The sequence below is a fragment of the Sycon ciliatum genome, chromosome 1, assembly GCF_964019385.1.
Source record: "Sycon ciliatum chromosome 1, ocSycCili1.1, whole genome shotgun sequence".
NCBI classification, from domain to species: Eukaryota; Metazoa; Porifera; class Calcarea; order Leucosolenida; family Sycettidae; genus Sycon; species Sycon ciliatum.
Genome location: NC_088643.1, coordinates 53,297,978 through 53,310,477, shown reverse-complemented (window position 1 = coordinate 53,310,477; position 12,500 = coordinate 53,297,978).

Sequence of the window (12,500 nt, the reverse complement as noted above, 5' to 3'; positions counted from 1 at the left end):
GAGGTGCACTACTGGGAGGCCGGACTTCACCCATACAGCAATGCCGCCACCAAATGCATCCCGGTCACGTCGGATGGGAGGCGAGTATCCTGGAAATATTGTCTCAGAGGCTACGGTCTGGGTCGAGAACTTCGTTTCTGTGATAACCGCTATGTCGACGTTATCGTTGAGCAGTGCATGCTGCAGCTCTCCCAGCTTGTTGGTGAGGCCAAATGCATTGGTCACCAGCCAGCGGAGCGGCGGAGCTCCACTGATCATTGCGGGGTGCCAGCAGATGCCGTGCTGTCGCTGTCAGCGCTGTCAGCACCATCCAGTGTAGGGTCACCTCTCGCAGCGCCGGCAGGGTGTTGTCGATTGGGCTTCGGGCGGTCTCGGTACTCCCATGGCCGGGCGTATAGAGGCCTTGGCCAGAAGTCCGGAGTTGTCACGAGGCTCAGGTCTGTGGCATCTATACAAATCCTAGCTGACACCTTTCCCGTCTGCGTTGTGTGGATGCTGCTGTTGTGAACACTGGCCGTTGATCCCACTGCCTCAGCGCGCCGCTTCACGAATGTTTTGATGCTCTCTTCAGAGCAGTTTGTACCTAGGTTGCCCACAAAGATTACTGTTTTCTTGGCCCTGGGGGGTTCCTGTGCAACTAATTGCCAGCTGTCGTCAGCAATGATGTCCAGGGTCTGGGGCTCGTTGTCGTCGTCCTCCAGCTCCAAGTTGCGCTGGCCAGCATGCTGCACGTCGCCCTCATCAGTCGTGGCCCGCGTGGCATCCTGGGACTGGTCCCGCGTGGCATCCTGGGCCTGGCCCTTGCGCGTACGGGTACGCCGTCGACTCTGCGGAGTACGAGTTCTCTGGGGTTCGTCAGCTGTGGCAGGCCGAGGAGAAGCAATGGCGGACTCCCTGAGGGCGACAACCTCCTCGTTCAGCCCTGCAATTTGCCTCGATAAGTCGTCAATTCTGTTATTCAGTCGTTCTTCGCGGTCTGCGGACTCCGTTACCAATGCTGCTAACGTCTTCATCACATCTACTACCGACGACTCGATCCCGGGGAGGGAGCACAACAGCTTTACCTCGGAATCCGCCAGTCCACGAACGGCAGATTTAGTTGGAGGCATGGCGGAGGTGACCCAACGCTATCAGATGCCTACCTAGTTTTCTACTACTACTACTACTACAAACTAATACCTAAATCCTAATGTTTGAAACCAGGCCGGCCTGATGCCGGTGTTCCTGGCGAGAAACGGTGGGACCCTCAGAGCGCGAAAACCTGCACCCTGCTCCAAAGTTTGAAATGTTTGCTGTGTGCGCTGTAGTTGTATGTTGTATGTGTATGCTTTTCTCATATACGCTGTCATTTTCACTCTATAACTACCTGGTGGTTTTAGTGTTAGTTTCAGTTGTTTCAGTTGTTCAGTCATTGTTCATTGTTATTAGTCGATGGAAGTGAAATATACTGTTGAGAATAAATAGTTGTCCTCGTGCCGTGTGGGGTCGTTCGTTCCTGATACTTTAGAGAACCAGAGGGTTCACAACATTTGGCGACCACGCCAGGATACGAAGCGAGCATGGCACAGGAACTATGGATCATTGAAGCCAGCTTTATCGCCAACGGAATTCGGTATGGATTTGAAGGCGATAGGTTGAGAGAATACGTGGAGAAGAGGCTCCGACAGAGCGAGGAGTTTGAAGAGCGCAGTGCTAGACGGCAAGAGTGTGCGCTCCGCGCAGAGTTTAACGAAAAGCTCAAGAAGATGGCGGAGCGCATCGCCGTCAGTACATATTATGAGGAAGCAAAGCGAGATTTGCTTGCCTCGCCCGGAAGGACGCCGGACAAGGCGTGTAAGACTTTGCTTGCAGACAAGCAGCGGTCAGAAGAGTATTCGAAGCCAGTGGGAGGATCAGATCCGAGGCCCACTGGGTCGGTACAGTGCATGGCGACATCGGTCGGAGACGCTCAGAAGCAGCTGGAGTCTCGGCCGAACGAGTTAGAGGCGCAAGACGTAGAGGCGCAAGACGTAGAGGCGCAAGACGTCGAGGCGCAAGAGTTAGAGGCGCAAGAGTTAGCGCAAGAGTTGCAGGCGCAAGAGTTGGAGGCGCAAGAGCTGGAGGCGCAAGAGTTGGAGGCGCAAGAGTTGGAGGCGCAAGAGTTGGAGGCGCAAGAGTTGGAGGCGCAAGAGTTGGAGGCGCAAGAGTTGGAGGCGCAAGAGTTGGAGGCGCAAGAGTTGGAGGCGCAAGAGTTGGAGGCGCAAGAGTTAGAGGCGCAAGACTTAGAAACGCAAGGCGTAGTAGCCGAGAAAATGAGAAGGGCGATACTACTGGTTAGCACGGAAGAAGTAAGCGGCGAGACTGTGTGGAACACAGAGATCCGATGTGTGTCCTCGGATTCCGCGCCCGCCCCGGGTCGAAGCAGTGTACCGGTGACCATGTCGTGTGTGACAGCCCACATCGTCGAGCTTTATGACATTATCGGTGGTGTGTTGTCTGGTCCAGCGTCTGCCCCATGTCGATGTGGATCGGTGACAGTGTGGTGTGCGACAGTCCAAAGCGGCAAGCTTCGCGATGTCGAGTTTTCTGAATTGGTGGGCATTAGTGATATTCTACCATGGCCACCACCGCAGCAGCAGATGACGCGTAGTAAGCCCCAAATCGTTTGACTTGTGAGTTGTTGTACGGCGGTGAGAAGCCCTTTGGTGGGGAGAATGTTGTGAAACCACAAGTTCTCGAGAGTGAAAGGCCTTCTCGCTTGTGACATTGTGTTCGTTCCAATGCAGTTGTATTCCGACTCCGCCGTACCGTTGATGTTTACGACGTAGTATACGCTACATGCGCTATGTGCGGTTTGCTGTGTGCGCTGTAGTTGTATGTTGTATGTGTATGCTTTTCTCATATACGCTGTCATTTTCACTCTATAACTACCTGGTGGTTTTAGTGTTAGTTTCAGTTGTTTCAGTTGTTCAGTCATTGTTCATTGTTATTAGTCGATGGAAGTGAAATATACTGTTGAGAATAAATAGTTGTCCTCGTGCCGTGTGGGGTCGTTCGTTCCTGATACTTTAGAGAACCGGAGGGTTCACAACACTCTATGCAGCACTCATCTAATCACCTAATGTGCGAATTCCCCTAACGTCTCCATTTCAAAGGGGTCTTCAACAAACTGATATCCATATCTGCTATCCAGGAACAGAATCATGTGGATGTCTTTGTCTGAAGATTCGAGAATGTTGGCGGACGGTATCCTTCGATTTTCCGTAGAGTTTCATGACTCGCTATCTCACCCCCCCCCCCCTTCGGTGGACGGGGGTCAATCATACATAACACATTGTATTATACATGTACTTCGAAGGTACTACAGTAGTTACATATGTGTGTCTATCACTGTCCACCGAGCGTCGAAGAGTGTCGTGCTCCTTGGCAATGGTCGCTGTCGGACAGCGTCACAGCGCTACACTTGTGCCACTGCTTCAGGCTGCCGCCAACTACAGAAAAAAATTCTAAAAAAACTCAACGTTTGACCCATTTATGGCCAAAAGCTAGAAGTTCATTTTTTTCTGAATGGACTGTACAGTACATGTAGAGATTGTAGACCTACACAGTAAGAGCTTCGAGACAGATGGGGATTTGTATGCAAAATGTCACTAAGCCAAGTATTGTTTGCCTCACGGAGACCTGGCTGTGCCCATCTGTTTCCGTGCATGTACCGGGCTATTCCTGTTTCAGAAGAGACAGACCAGCACACGAGAACAGAAATGCACACTCTTTCACTAGAGGATATGGTGGTGTCGCGGTGCTTGTCCGGACTGATGCTTTTCAACATATTCTCCACAGACCCGACCTGCAGCGTCAGGGCTGTGAATCTACCTGGGTGGAAGTTAAGTCTCAATGCACCCCTAACCCTATTCTTGTATGTTGCATGTATCGACCCCCTTCCCAAACGGCGGAACAATTGTCCTTCTTCTCGGATATGCTGGTCGATGCTATACAGTCCTCTTGCTATGACGAGTGTGACTTCTTCCTGACGGGGGATTTTAATGCCAAACATAATGATTGGTGCTCTTCTGACTCCACCTCTACAGCCGGTACCAACCTACAGACAGTTTTTTCAATGCTTGGGCTCCAACAACTAGTGAGTTTCCCAACATACACTTCATCAGCGGGTGCCAACTCATGTCTTGACTTGTTGGTAACCAACAAACCCCAACATGTCCTCTCAGTCGACCACGCAGCTCCTCTTGGCACATCTGATCATCTGCAGGTTGTTTGTACGCTCAACTATGCATCGTGCTCGACACCACAAGCGACTGCTAAATCGTCCCTCCATCCCCAGGCTCAGTACAGGTATAAAGAAGTGCCTACCCGTGTCTGGCAGGTTGTGAATGAAGACTTGTCTAGGTTGGACTGGTCATTACTTCATCGGCATTCTGATGTTGATGATGCCATTGTCCTGTTTGATGCTTTACTACAGTCAGCATTCCATCGTCATCTGTTGCCTTACAAAGTTATTCCGCGGACAGGAGACTACATTAGGCCTCGTCCTACTATGCGGGATGCATCCCGACCCTGGATCACTCCGGACCTCAAGTGTGCTGTGAAACTGAAGCGAGATTTGTATAGCATTTATAGGAAGTATCCAACCAGTGAAAACTTCATTGCCTTTAAGCGCAAGCGTAACGAAGTGAAGTGTTTGTCACGTACCCTCCATCGTCAGTATGTACAGTCGGTTCATGCCACCCTGTCTTCCCATGATCGCCCTAGTCTCCATCAATTTCTCCGCCATCTCCGTAAGAACTGTAGTCGGGAGCCGATCCGATCAATGACAGCTTCAGACGGCACGGTAGCAACAGATCCCGCAGACATAGCAGACATATTGAACACGCAGTTTACGTCGTTTGGACTTCCTGACGACCCTACGTGGCCTATACCACCACTCACCCCTTCACCCTCAATACCTGCGTCCCTCCTATCATTGTCGACTGGTACAGCCCAAGTGAGGAAATATCTCCGTAATCTGAAAACTGGCAAGTCCCCTGGTCAAGACGGAATTACCAACGAAGTTTGGAGAGCTCTTGCTCCGTCTGTTGCCTATCCTGTGTCAATTATCTTGAATATGTCATTTCGTGAAGGGAAATTCCCAGCCATGTGGAAAACTGCGGTAGTCGTGGCCACCTACAAAAATAGAGGACCACGCACCACCCCCAGCAACTATCGCCCTATCTCATTGCTCTCTACTTTATCAAAAGTGTGCGAACGTGTTGTATATGACATCATTTATGATCATGTTCGCATTTCACTTTCGCCAGCACAGTCGGGCTTTTGTCGGGGTGACTCCACCAGGTACCAGGTTACCCGCCTCGTGCAAGACATCCACACCGCCCGGAACGCCCATAACCATGTTGGTTTAGTTTTCTTCGATCTCGCAAAGGCCTTCGACACTGTTTGGCACAGGGGTCTCTTAGCTAAGCTGCGAACAGTATATCGCATTGATGGCAAGGCTATCGGCTGGCTCTCATCGTATCTCTCTAACCGACATCAGCTTGTACGCCTCTCAACTGTGTTATCGGAGCCTTTACCCGTTACTTCTGGAGTCCCCCAGGGTTCAATCCTTGGGCCACTGCTATTTCTCCTGTATATTAATGACCTCCCCGATATTGCCCCTGGTGTCAGCCTTTTCGCTGACGACACAGCTCTGCTTTGCTCCAATGCTTGCCCTATACGCCTGCACGAAGCCATGCAAGATAGCATTGGGAAAGTTATAACCTGGATGCATGATTGGAAGTTGCAGCCAAACGTTGATAAAACGGCAGCTATGTACATTTCCCCTTCTCCCCCTTCCCTGCCACTTTGTTTTCCTTCTTCAAGTGTTGCTATTCGCATTGTTGAAGAGCATAAGCATCTTGGCGTTATTATTGACTCTAAATTGTCGTGGTCACCCCATGTGCAGTATGTCTGCAAGCGCACAAGCTCCATCCTTGGGGCTCTTCAAGCCCACTGTAGACATCTTCCTCTTTCTTGCAAACGCTTGTTTTATCGTTGCTATATATTGCCCTTACTTGACTACTGTGATACTGCTTGGTGTGGCATAACTACTACTGTATTGAACAAGCTAGAAACCCATAACCGCATGCTCCTTAAAATCTTATTTAGCAAAGATCGTCGCTTTCCCTCCGCTAGTCTTTACGAAATTGCCAAGATCAGTCCCCTTTCCACTCGACATAAGTACCACCTCTGTGTTCTCATACATAAAATATTACTAAATAAAATACCCTTGCATATGCAGGCTTATAATTGGTTCTCCGAAACACGGAACACCCGGAACTCACTCAGTCTCCCACGCGCTGCCTCCACCCTATTCACTAGATCCCCGATCTTTGCTGGCTATGTGTTTTGGGCAACATTACCAACGCAGGCCAAGACCAGCACGTCGATGGATAATTTTGTTGCTAAAATCTCTGCTCAATTATAGGTTTCATGTATATCCTGCTGGTTTGTCTCCTCCTTTGCCTTCTTTGCCTCTTATTTGTATTCTTTTATCTGTTTTACTGCTGTGGTTGGCTTTCACCCTTGTCTCAGTTTTATTGGCCGTCATCATGATGTGCCATGAGATAATGATATAAATACAAATACAAATAAAAGCGCCATTTCGTTCTTATAAAAGCACGGATGACCGCGATTGGCCCATATGTTGTAGTCTTTTGGACGCTGAGTCGACTGGTTTTGGTCCGAAAAGGCTGCGATGCAGCGTTCCTCCTTTATTCCCAATCGAACATGGTTGAACAAGCGGTCACGTGCTCCTGCGTACACCATGCATACCAGTCACCTGGCCACCGTGCCTGCACTGCAGGGTACAACTAACCTGTTTGACCTTTTTTGGGTGCAGACCTGTCACTCGAGTTGAACTCGAGTTGAACCTTGGTGTGAAAGTAAGTAACATTACACCTTGTGGTTGTCGCCAGGGAGTCGTAAAATACGACTCCCTGGTTGTCGCCTGCTGGCGCGGTGACTAGGTCCCGGTGTAAATAGGGCTTGAAAGTGATGACGTCAAAACGGCCAAGGAGTAGTAAGTTGACATCAGATTTCTATTTTTGGATCCACTAAGGTGTGACTTGCTATTGCCTAAGTATTTGGGTGCATAGCAACCCACTCATGTCGCATGCAGGTGTGACTTTTATTTCGCCACCAGTTGTAACCCCGCCCCCAGTAGCCAAATCAGTCAGTTTCACTGGCTACATCACCATGCTGTGGGTAAGACCGCTTGAAATGTGCTTGGATCCATACAAAAACTGGATCCAAGTGGATCCAGTTTTTGAATTTTTGAAATTGTTGCTATGCCCGAAACTTTGCCAAAAATGCTTTTGGGAAATTATCGTAAACCTTGCCGAAAATGCTCCCAAACCTTGCCGAAAATGCTCGGAAATGCTCACTTTTTGTAATCCTCAGCACACGCCGTCAAAAGACTCAAAAACCAGGGAGTCAGAAAATTCCGGTATTTTACGACTCCCTGGTCAAAACCATTATTTTCGTAAACTACTCAAGAAGCTAACACACGGAATGCGGAAGTGACGTTCTTGTTTGGGAAGTACATGTAATTAGTTTTTCTCCTCTCACAACGGCCAAGTGCTCCGTTTCCCCCAAAATGCTGCATCACGAGCCCAAAGTGCTGGGTTCGTGGATTGTACCGAAAATGCTCAAAAAATGCCGGCATATTACACGGGGGCCTGGCCAGTCCGTGCGCCAAGGGGTACTCAAGGGCTGATTTTATTTGCAACCGCGGGAAACGAAGTCACCAAGACGCCTTCATTTGAGGCCTTTGGAATTGGAGAATTTATTGAATTTAGGTATGGCTCTCGTCCCTTCTAGAGAACTAACCAAGACCCTGTGGGGGCAGAAGGAGACTACTTTGGCTCCGTGAATACACTAGCTATGCGGTGGTCTAGTTAGTTTGAGTGTGTGGTTCGTATTCAAAGTGTTCCAAGCCGCAGTTCACTCGAAGGTCATCGTGGATACGTCTGCACTTGAAAATCAAGGCTGGAAAGGACTGCCTGGTGTGTCCGAACGGTATGTTTTGCACTGAAGGCATTTTTTGTATGAATTGTTGAAAGTGTCTACTTGTTCGAAATGCAAAAGAGATGGTCCTAGATCCTTGGCCCACAACGCCCCACTAAATAAACTATGACCTGTCGTGAAATTATGTGAAATTGATCAACACAATCATCCACAAATTATCCTATGCCAAAGTACTGCAAATGCAAATAATGGCATCCCTTTACCTAGGTCATGTTTGTAGGGCCTTATGTCACATCTTTGCATGATTTCCTCATGCAAATCGTGTGCCTAGCTTCGAAAACACATTGCGCTAAGGGCCGAATATTTACCTGTGAATCAGAACAACAGCACTCACTATTGCTTTCATGAGTGGTAATGGTCAGCTGAAAGGAAACTTCTATCCATCAACTCATAAGTAAAGTAATGACTAATCTCCTTGCTGTGCATGTGGTTCCTTCGTATTTACATGTACCGTAAAGTACCGCCAGAGTGCCCCACCATCTCGTCCTTTCGGGGTCGTATTGTGGAGGTGGTCTCCTGTCTGTAGGTTATACGACACAAACGTTGTACACATATTGCACGCTCTGCAGACAATCCGTACCTTCGAGCGGAAACGAGCTCCACACAAAAACCTGCTTAGTGTGACCTTAGTACACTAAGTTGCTCACACCGTACGAACTTCGTTGCACTCTGCCATACGATTTTCCTTTCCCTGGCTGTAAAATCTGTCGCGGCAAAATATAGGTGGGGCGCTCTCGCGGTACTTTACGGTATGTGCGCCTCTCTGTGTTCGGTGAATGATTTTGAATATTTGCGCACGACTTCAGGATAGTGCACATTGTGTGGATGTACCTGCGTATGTAATCCTTTCATGATTTAAAAATTAGGAGCCGTGTTTCTCATCACCGTGGACAAGTAAATGTCGGCCAATTACGTAGCATTTGGAGACTTGCACAAGTACAGTTGCGTGTCCATTATGCGGCACCCGCGGAATAAAATGAATATTCTGGACGACTGAAGCTACAAAGCCATTTTGTGTTAACAGATCAAAAAGACAGTACTTCGAAGTACCTGTATTTATCACTAGTATTACCCTGAGACAGTCGTGCTCATCTCTAGAGACTGGCTTGTATTTAACTCAACGTAATGGCAACTTTCATGATGCTGACTGTCTACATTTACTTGAAGTAGGACTATAAATACTGAATATAAGGTCTATAAGCTGTCAGTGCAGTGCTGTTGGATACCCGACATGCCATGTGACTGACCGCCAGATAAACGACATGCGATTGTACCGGTCACAGTGTAGCTGGGTTTTCACGAAAAAATGAAACTTATACGATTGTGAGAAAAGTTCAGAAACCACACTTACACACGTACACCTTGAAACCTTGAAACTGCCACCTAAAGGTGATGCAGTGCCTCAAAGAGGCAAGGAGGGCAGAGTTACTTCTTGCATTTGTGTTGAGCCAGGTACTGGAGACGTGTGAACTTCCGAGAGCAGGTCGGGCATGGGATGGTGCGGCGCTCAGAGCCAGAGCTGCATGTTCTGCGGTTGGAGTTGCAGTTGTGCCGGCGGTGCCCAGCTTTGCTCCGGAAACAGCGGTCACAGGTGTGGCAGTGGTAATGACATTGGCTGCAATCAGGTGGGCGAGGTGCAACAATCTCTGGAACTGGAGCGTCACCAAGACTGGGAGAGCAGCTGTGCACAGCGAATCCACCTCGGCTAGCAAACCAACGATGGCACGTTTCGCACAACACAGCACCGGCCTGTTCATGGATCGGCTTCAGTCGCTCTTCCCTGCATTTGTGCCGCCGAAGTCCGCTTTCACTGGCGAAGAGTCGCTCACAGATCGCACAACACACTGACTTGGCTGTCGTTTCAAGGCGTAAGCGCCGTGCAACAATAGCATCCGAGATGGACTTGATCCACTCGCCACGTTCAGCTGCGAGGTCGTACCAACCGGTGTATAGACCCAACGCCTTGAGGTCATCGCGTACCACATCACGCCATCGACGCCTGGGGCCATGAGCAGGGCGTGGAGTATGGAGCCACGAGAACAACACTGTCTTTGGGAGCCGGTGGTCGTCCATCCTGGCAATGTGGCCAAGCCACTGCAGCCGTCGACGGGCAACCATGTCAGCAACCGGCTCACGTACACACACACACACACACACACACACATGCGCGCGCACACACACACACACACACCTGTCCTGTTCTGTTGAGCCACTACCACAACTTGGCACAAGGATCGCATCGGCCCCAAAGGGGCAGTAGAGCGAAAGTGAGAGGTGTTGGCTTCGAGTTCAACTATCTCTACGGTGAACGCAACCTCGATCGAAAGTCATGCCAAACGGATTTATCTACCATACGCGCGCGTGCGCGTATACAACACGGAGGAAGGATTACTTACTCTCCCTGTATGATGTATCTGTTGTATTCGTGAACAATGTCATTGATGTTTTTCCATGCATGTTTTTGAATATGCGAGCATAACTTCCAACATCAAGCGCATTCTTGCTTCTCATCAGCATGTACAAGTTTATGTTGGGCAGTTATGTAGCGTTTGTTTTACCGGCTGCGTTTGTTGGTGCTTGCAGGTCATTGGCATGCTATCTGTTTCACAGAAGCTCGTGTACCAGGTTCACCGTACAGCTATGAATGCAATGTAGCGTGTCGAAGCCACTTCGGTATGACGTGATGCCTAATTTCCTGGTTGCACCAAAATTGCGAGTATGCAAGTGATCGTCAAGCCTGTCCCCTGTACAGTAGCCGTCTTGCCTTGTTACGCCTGGTTCTGACTCTGCGTTCTCGTATACTCCATGCAATGTTACAAGGAATACTGCTCCCTTCTCAAGCAATTCATTGGCAACAAAACGCTCGGCTATGCCCTGTAACTTTGCTGTGCGGTTTGTGCTTTGTCAATGTTGTGTACCAGTTCATGATCTGTGCTTGCTGGTCTGTTTGTTTTCTCTCGCACAATTGAGGCGCTGTAGCACAGTGTACATTGTCGATCATCCTGCCCAGGCTCTGATCTCATGTACCACAGTACGGTTTCTCTTGTTGCTCACTGTAATGTGCATGATACAAGCTCCTTGGTCCTCCATCATCACCTGGTGCTGTTGCTGCCATTGTTGGACCCTGCTGATATCCTTCTCGCAATGCCCGAACGTTGTTCCAACAAATTCACAACTCGCTCTTAGTTGTCACATTCGGTTTGGTCTCGTTCCAGTCTTTCGAATTGAGTGAGTGCGTAAACTTGTGTGAAGTGGTGAAGCAAAAGCCGTGCGCCGGCAAACATTCAATGTCCTGGTGTAATGACGCACCAAGGCCCCGGGACTTGCGTCCAATTCCTGAGTGATTTTTGTGTGCCTAGCCTCTAGGTATCATACCATATTGGTTTGGTTCAACTGTTTTGGATGCCCACTGCAATACCATTCACTGTATTATGTGTGTATTATGTGTGTATGTTATCCAAGAAATCTCCCATATTTTTGGGTGGACAAACCTCGCCATAAGTCAGTAACCTGGCATTTTGCACCAACAGAACTCCTAGGATATCAGCGCCGTCTCAGTACCTGGGGACAGTTGTAAAGAAAAAGAAAAAATACCCTTGGCCCACAATGCCCCACTAAATAATCCGAAGGGTGTCGCGAAGACGACAATTTCCTTACCTTTCTTTCGTGGACGAAAAAAGACACTTCGCTTCGTCCGTTGCGCATGAAACGAAACATGAGGGTAGTGTTTATCAATTAGAACCGGTATCGTGCACGAAGGAATGGCGAAAAGGTACTATGCTCGAGCGCTGGTCGTCGTCTTGTTTGTCAATTTTGAGTCCCATTGAGAATTTTCTTCTCCAGACCTCTCAAATTTCCCGCGGTTGCAAATAAAAGTGCAACTTCTAGACGACTTTTTTGAATTTGGCGCACGGACTGTGGCGGTGACCAGGTGATTTGGGCACCCAGGAGCACGTGACCGCTTGTTCAACCATGTTCGATTGGGAATAAAGGAGGAACGCTGCATCGCAGCCTTTTCGGACCAAAACCAGTCGACTCAGCGTCCAAAAGACTACAACATATGGGCCAATCGCGGTCATCCGTGCTTTTATAAGAACGACATAGCACTTTTAGTGAGATTTTGCATACAAATCCCCATCTAGTAGGGCCCAGTCACCCAGTTTCGGTGAAAGTGCGCGGGTTCGATTGGGAAAAAAAGAAGGAAGGGAGCGTCGCAGCTTCCTCGGACCAAGACCATTCGACTCAGCACCCAGAAGACTACAACTGGTGAACATTTGATTTTAGGGTATACTTCCCCTTTAAGAGGTGACAGCGGTGTGAATAGCTACACTGGCTCTCAACGTCTGTTTAGCACAACTCCATAAGCGACTCTGACTCACGCTGCTTCACGAGGTGCTTGTCGCGCTTGAAACAAAAGCGTCTCTGTAAGTTTGTATCCCTGGTGA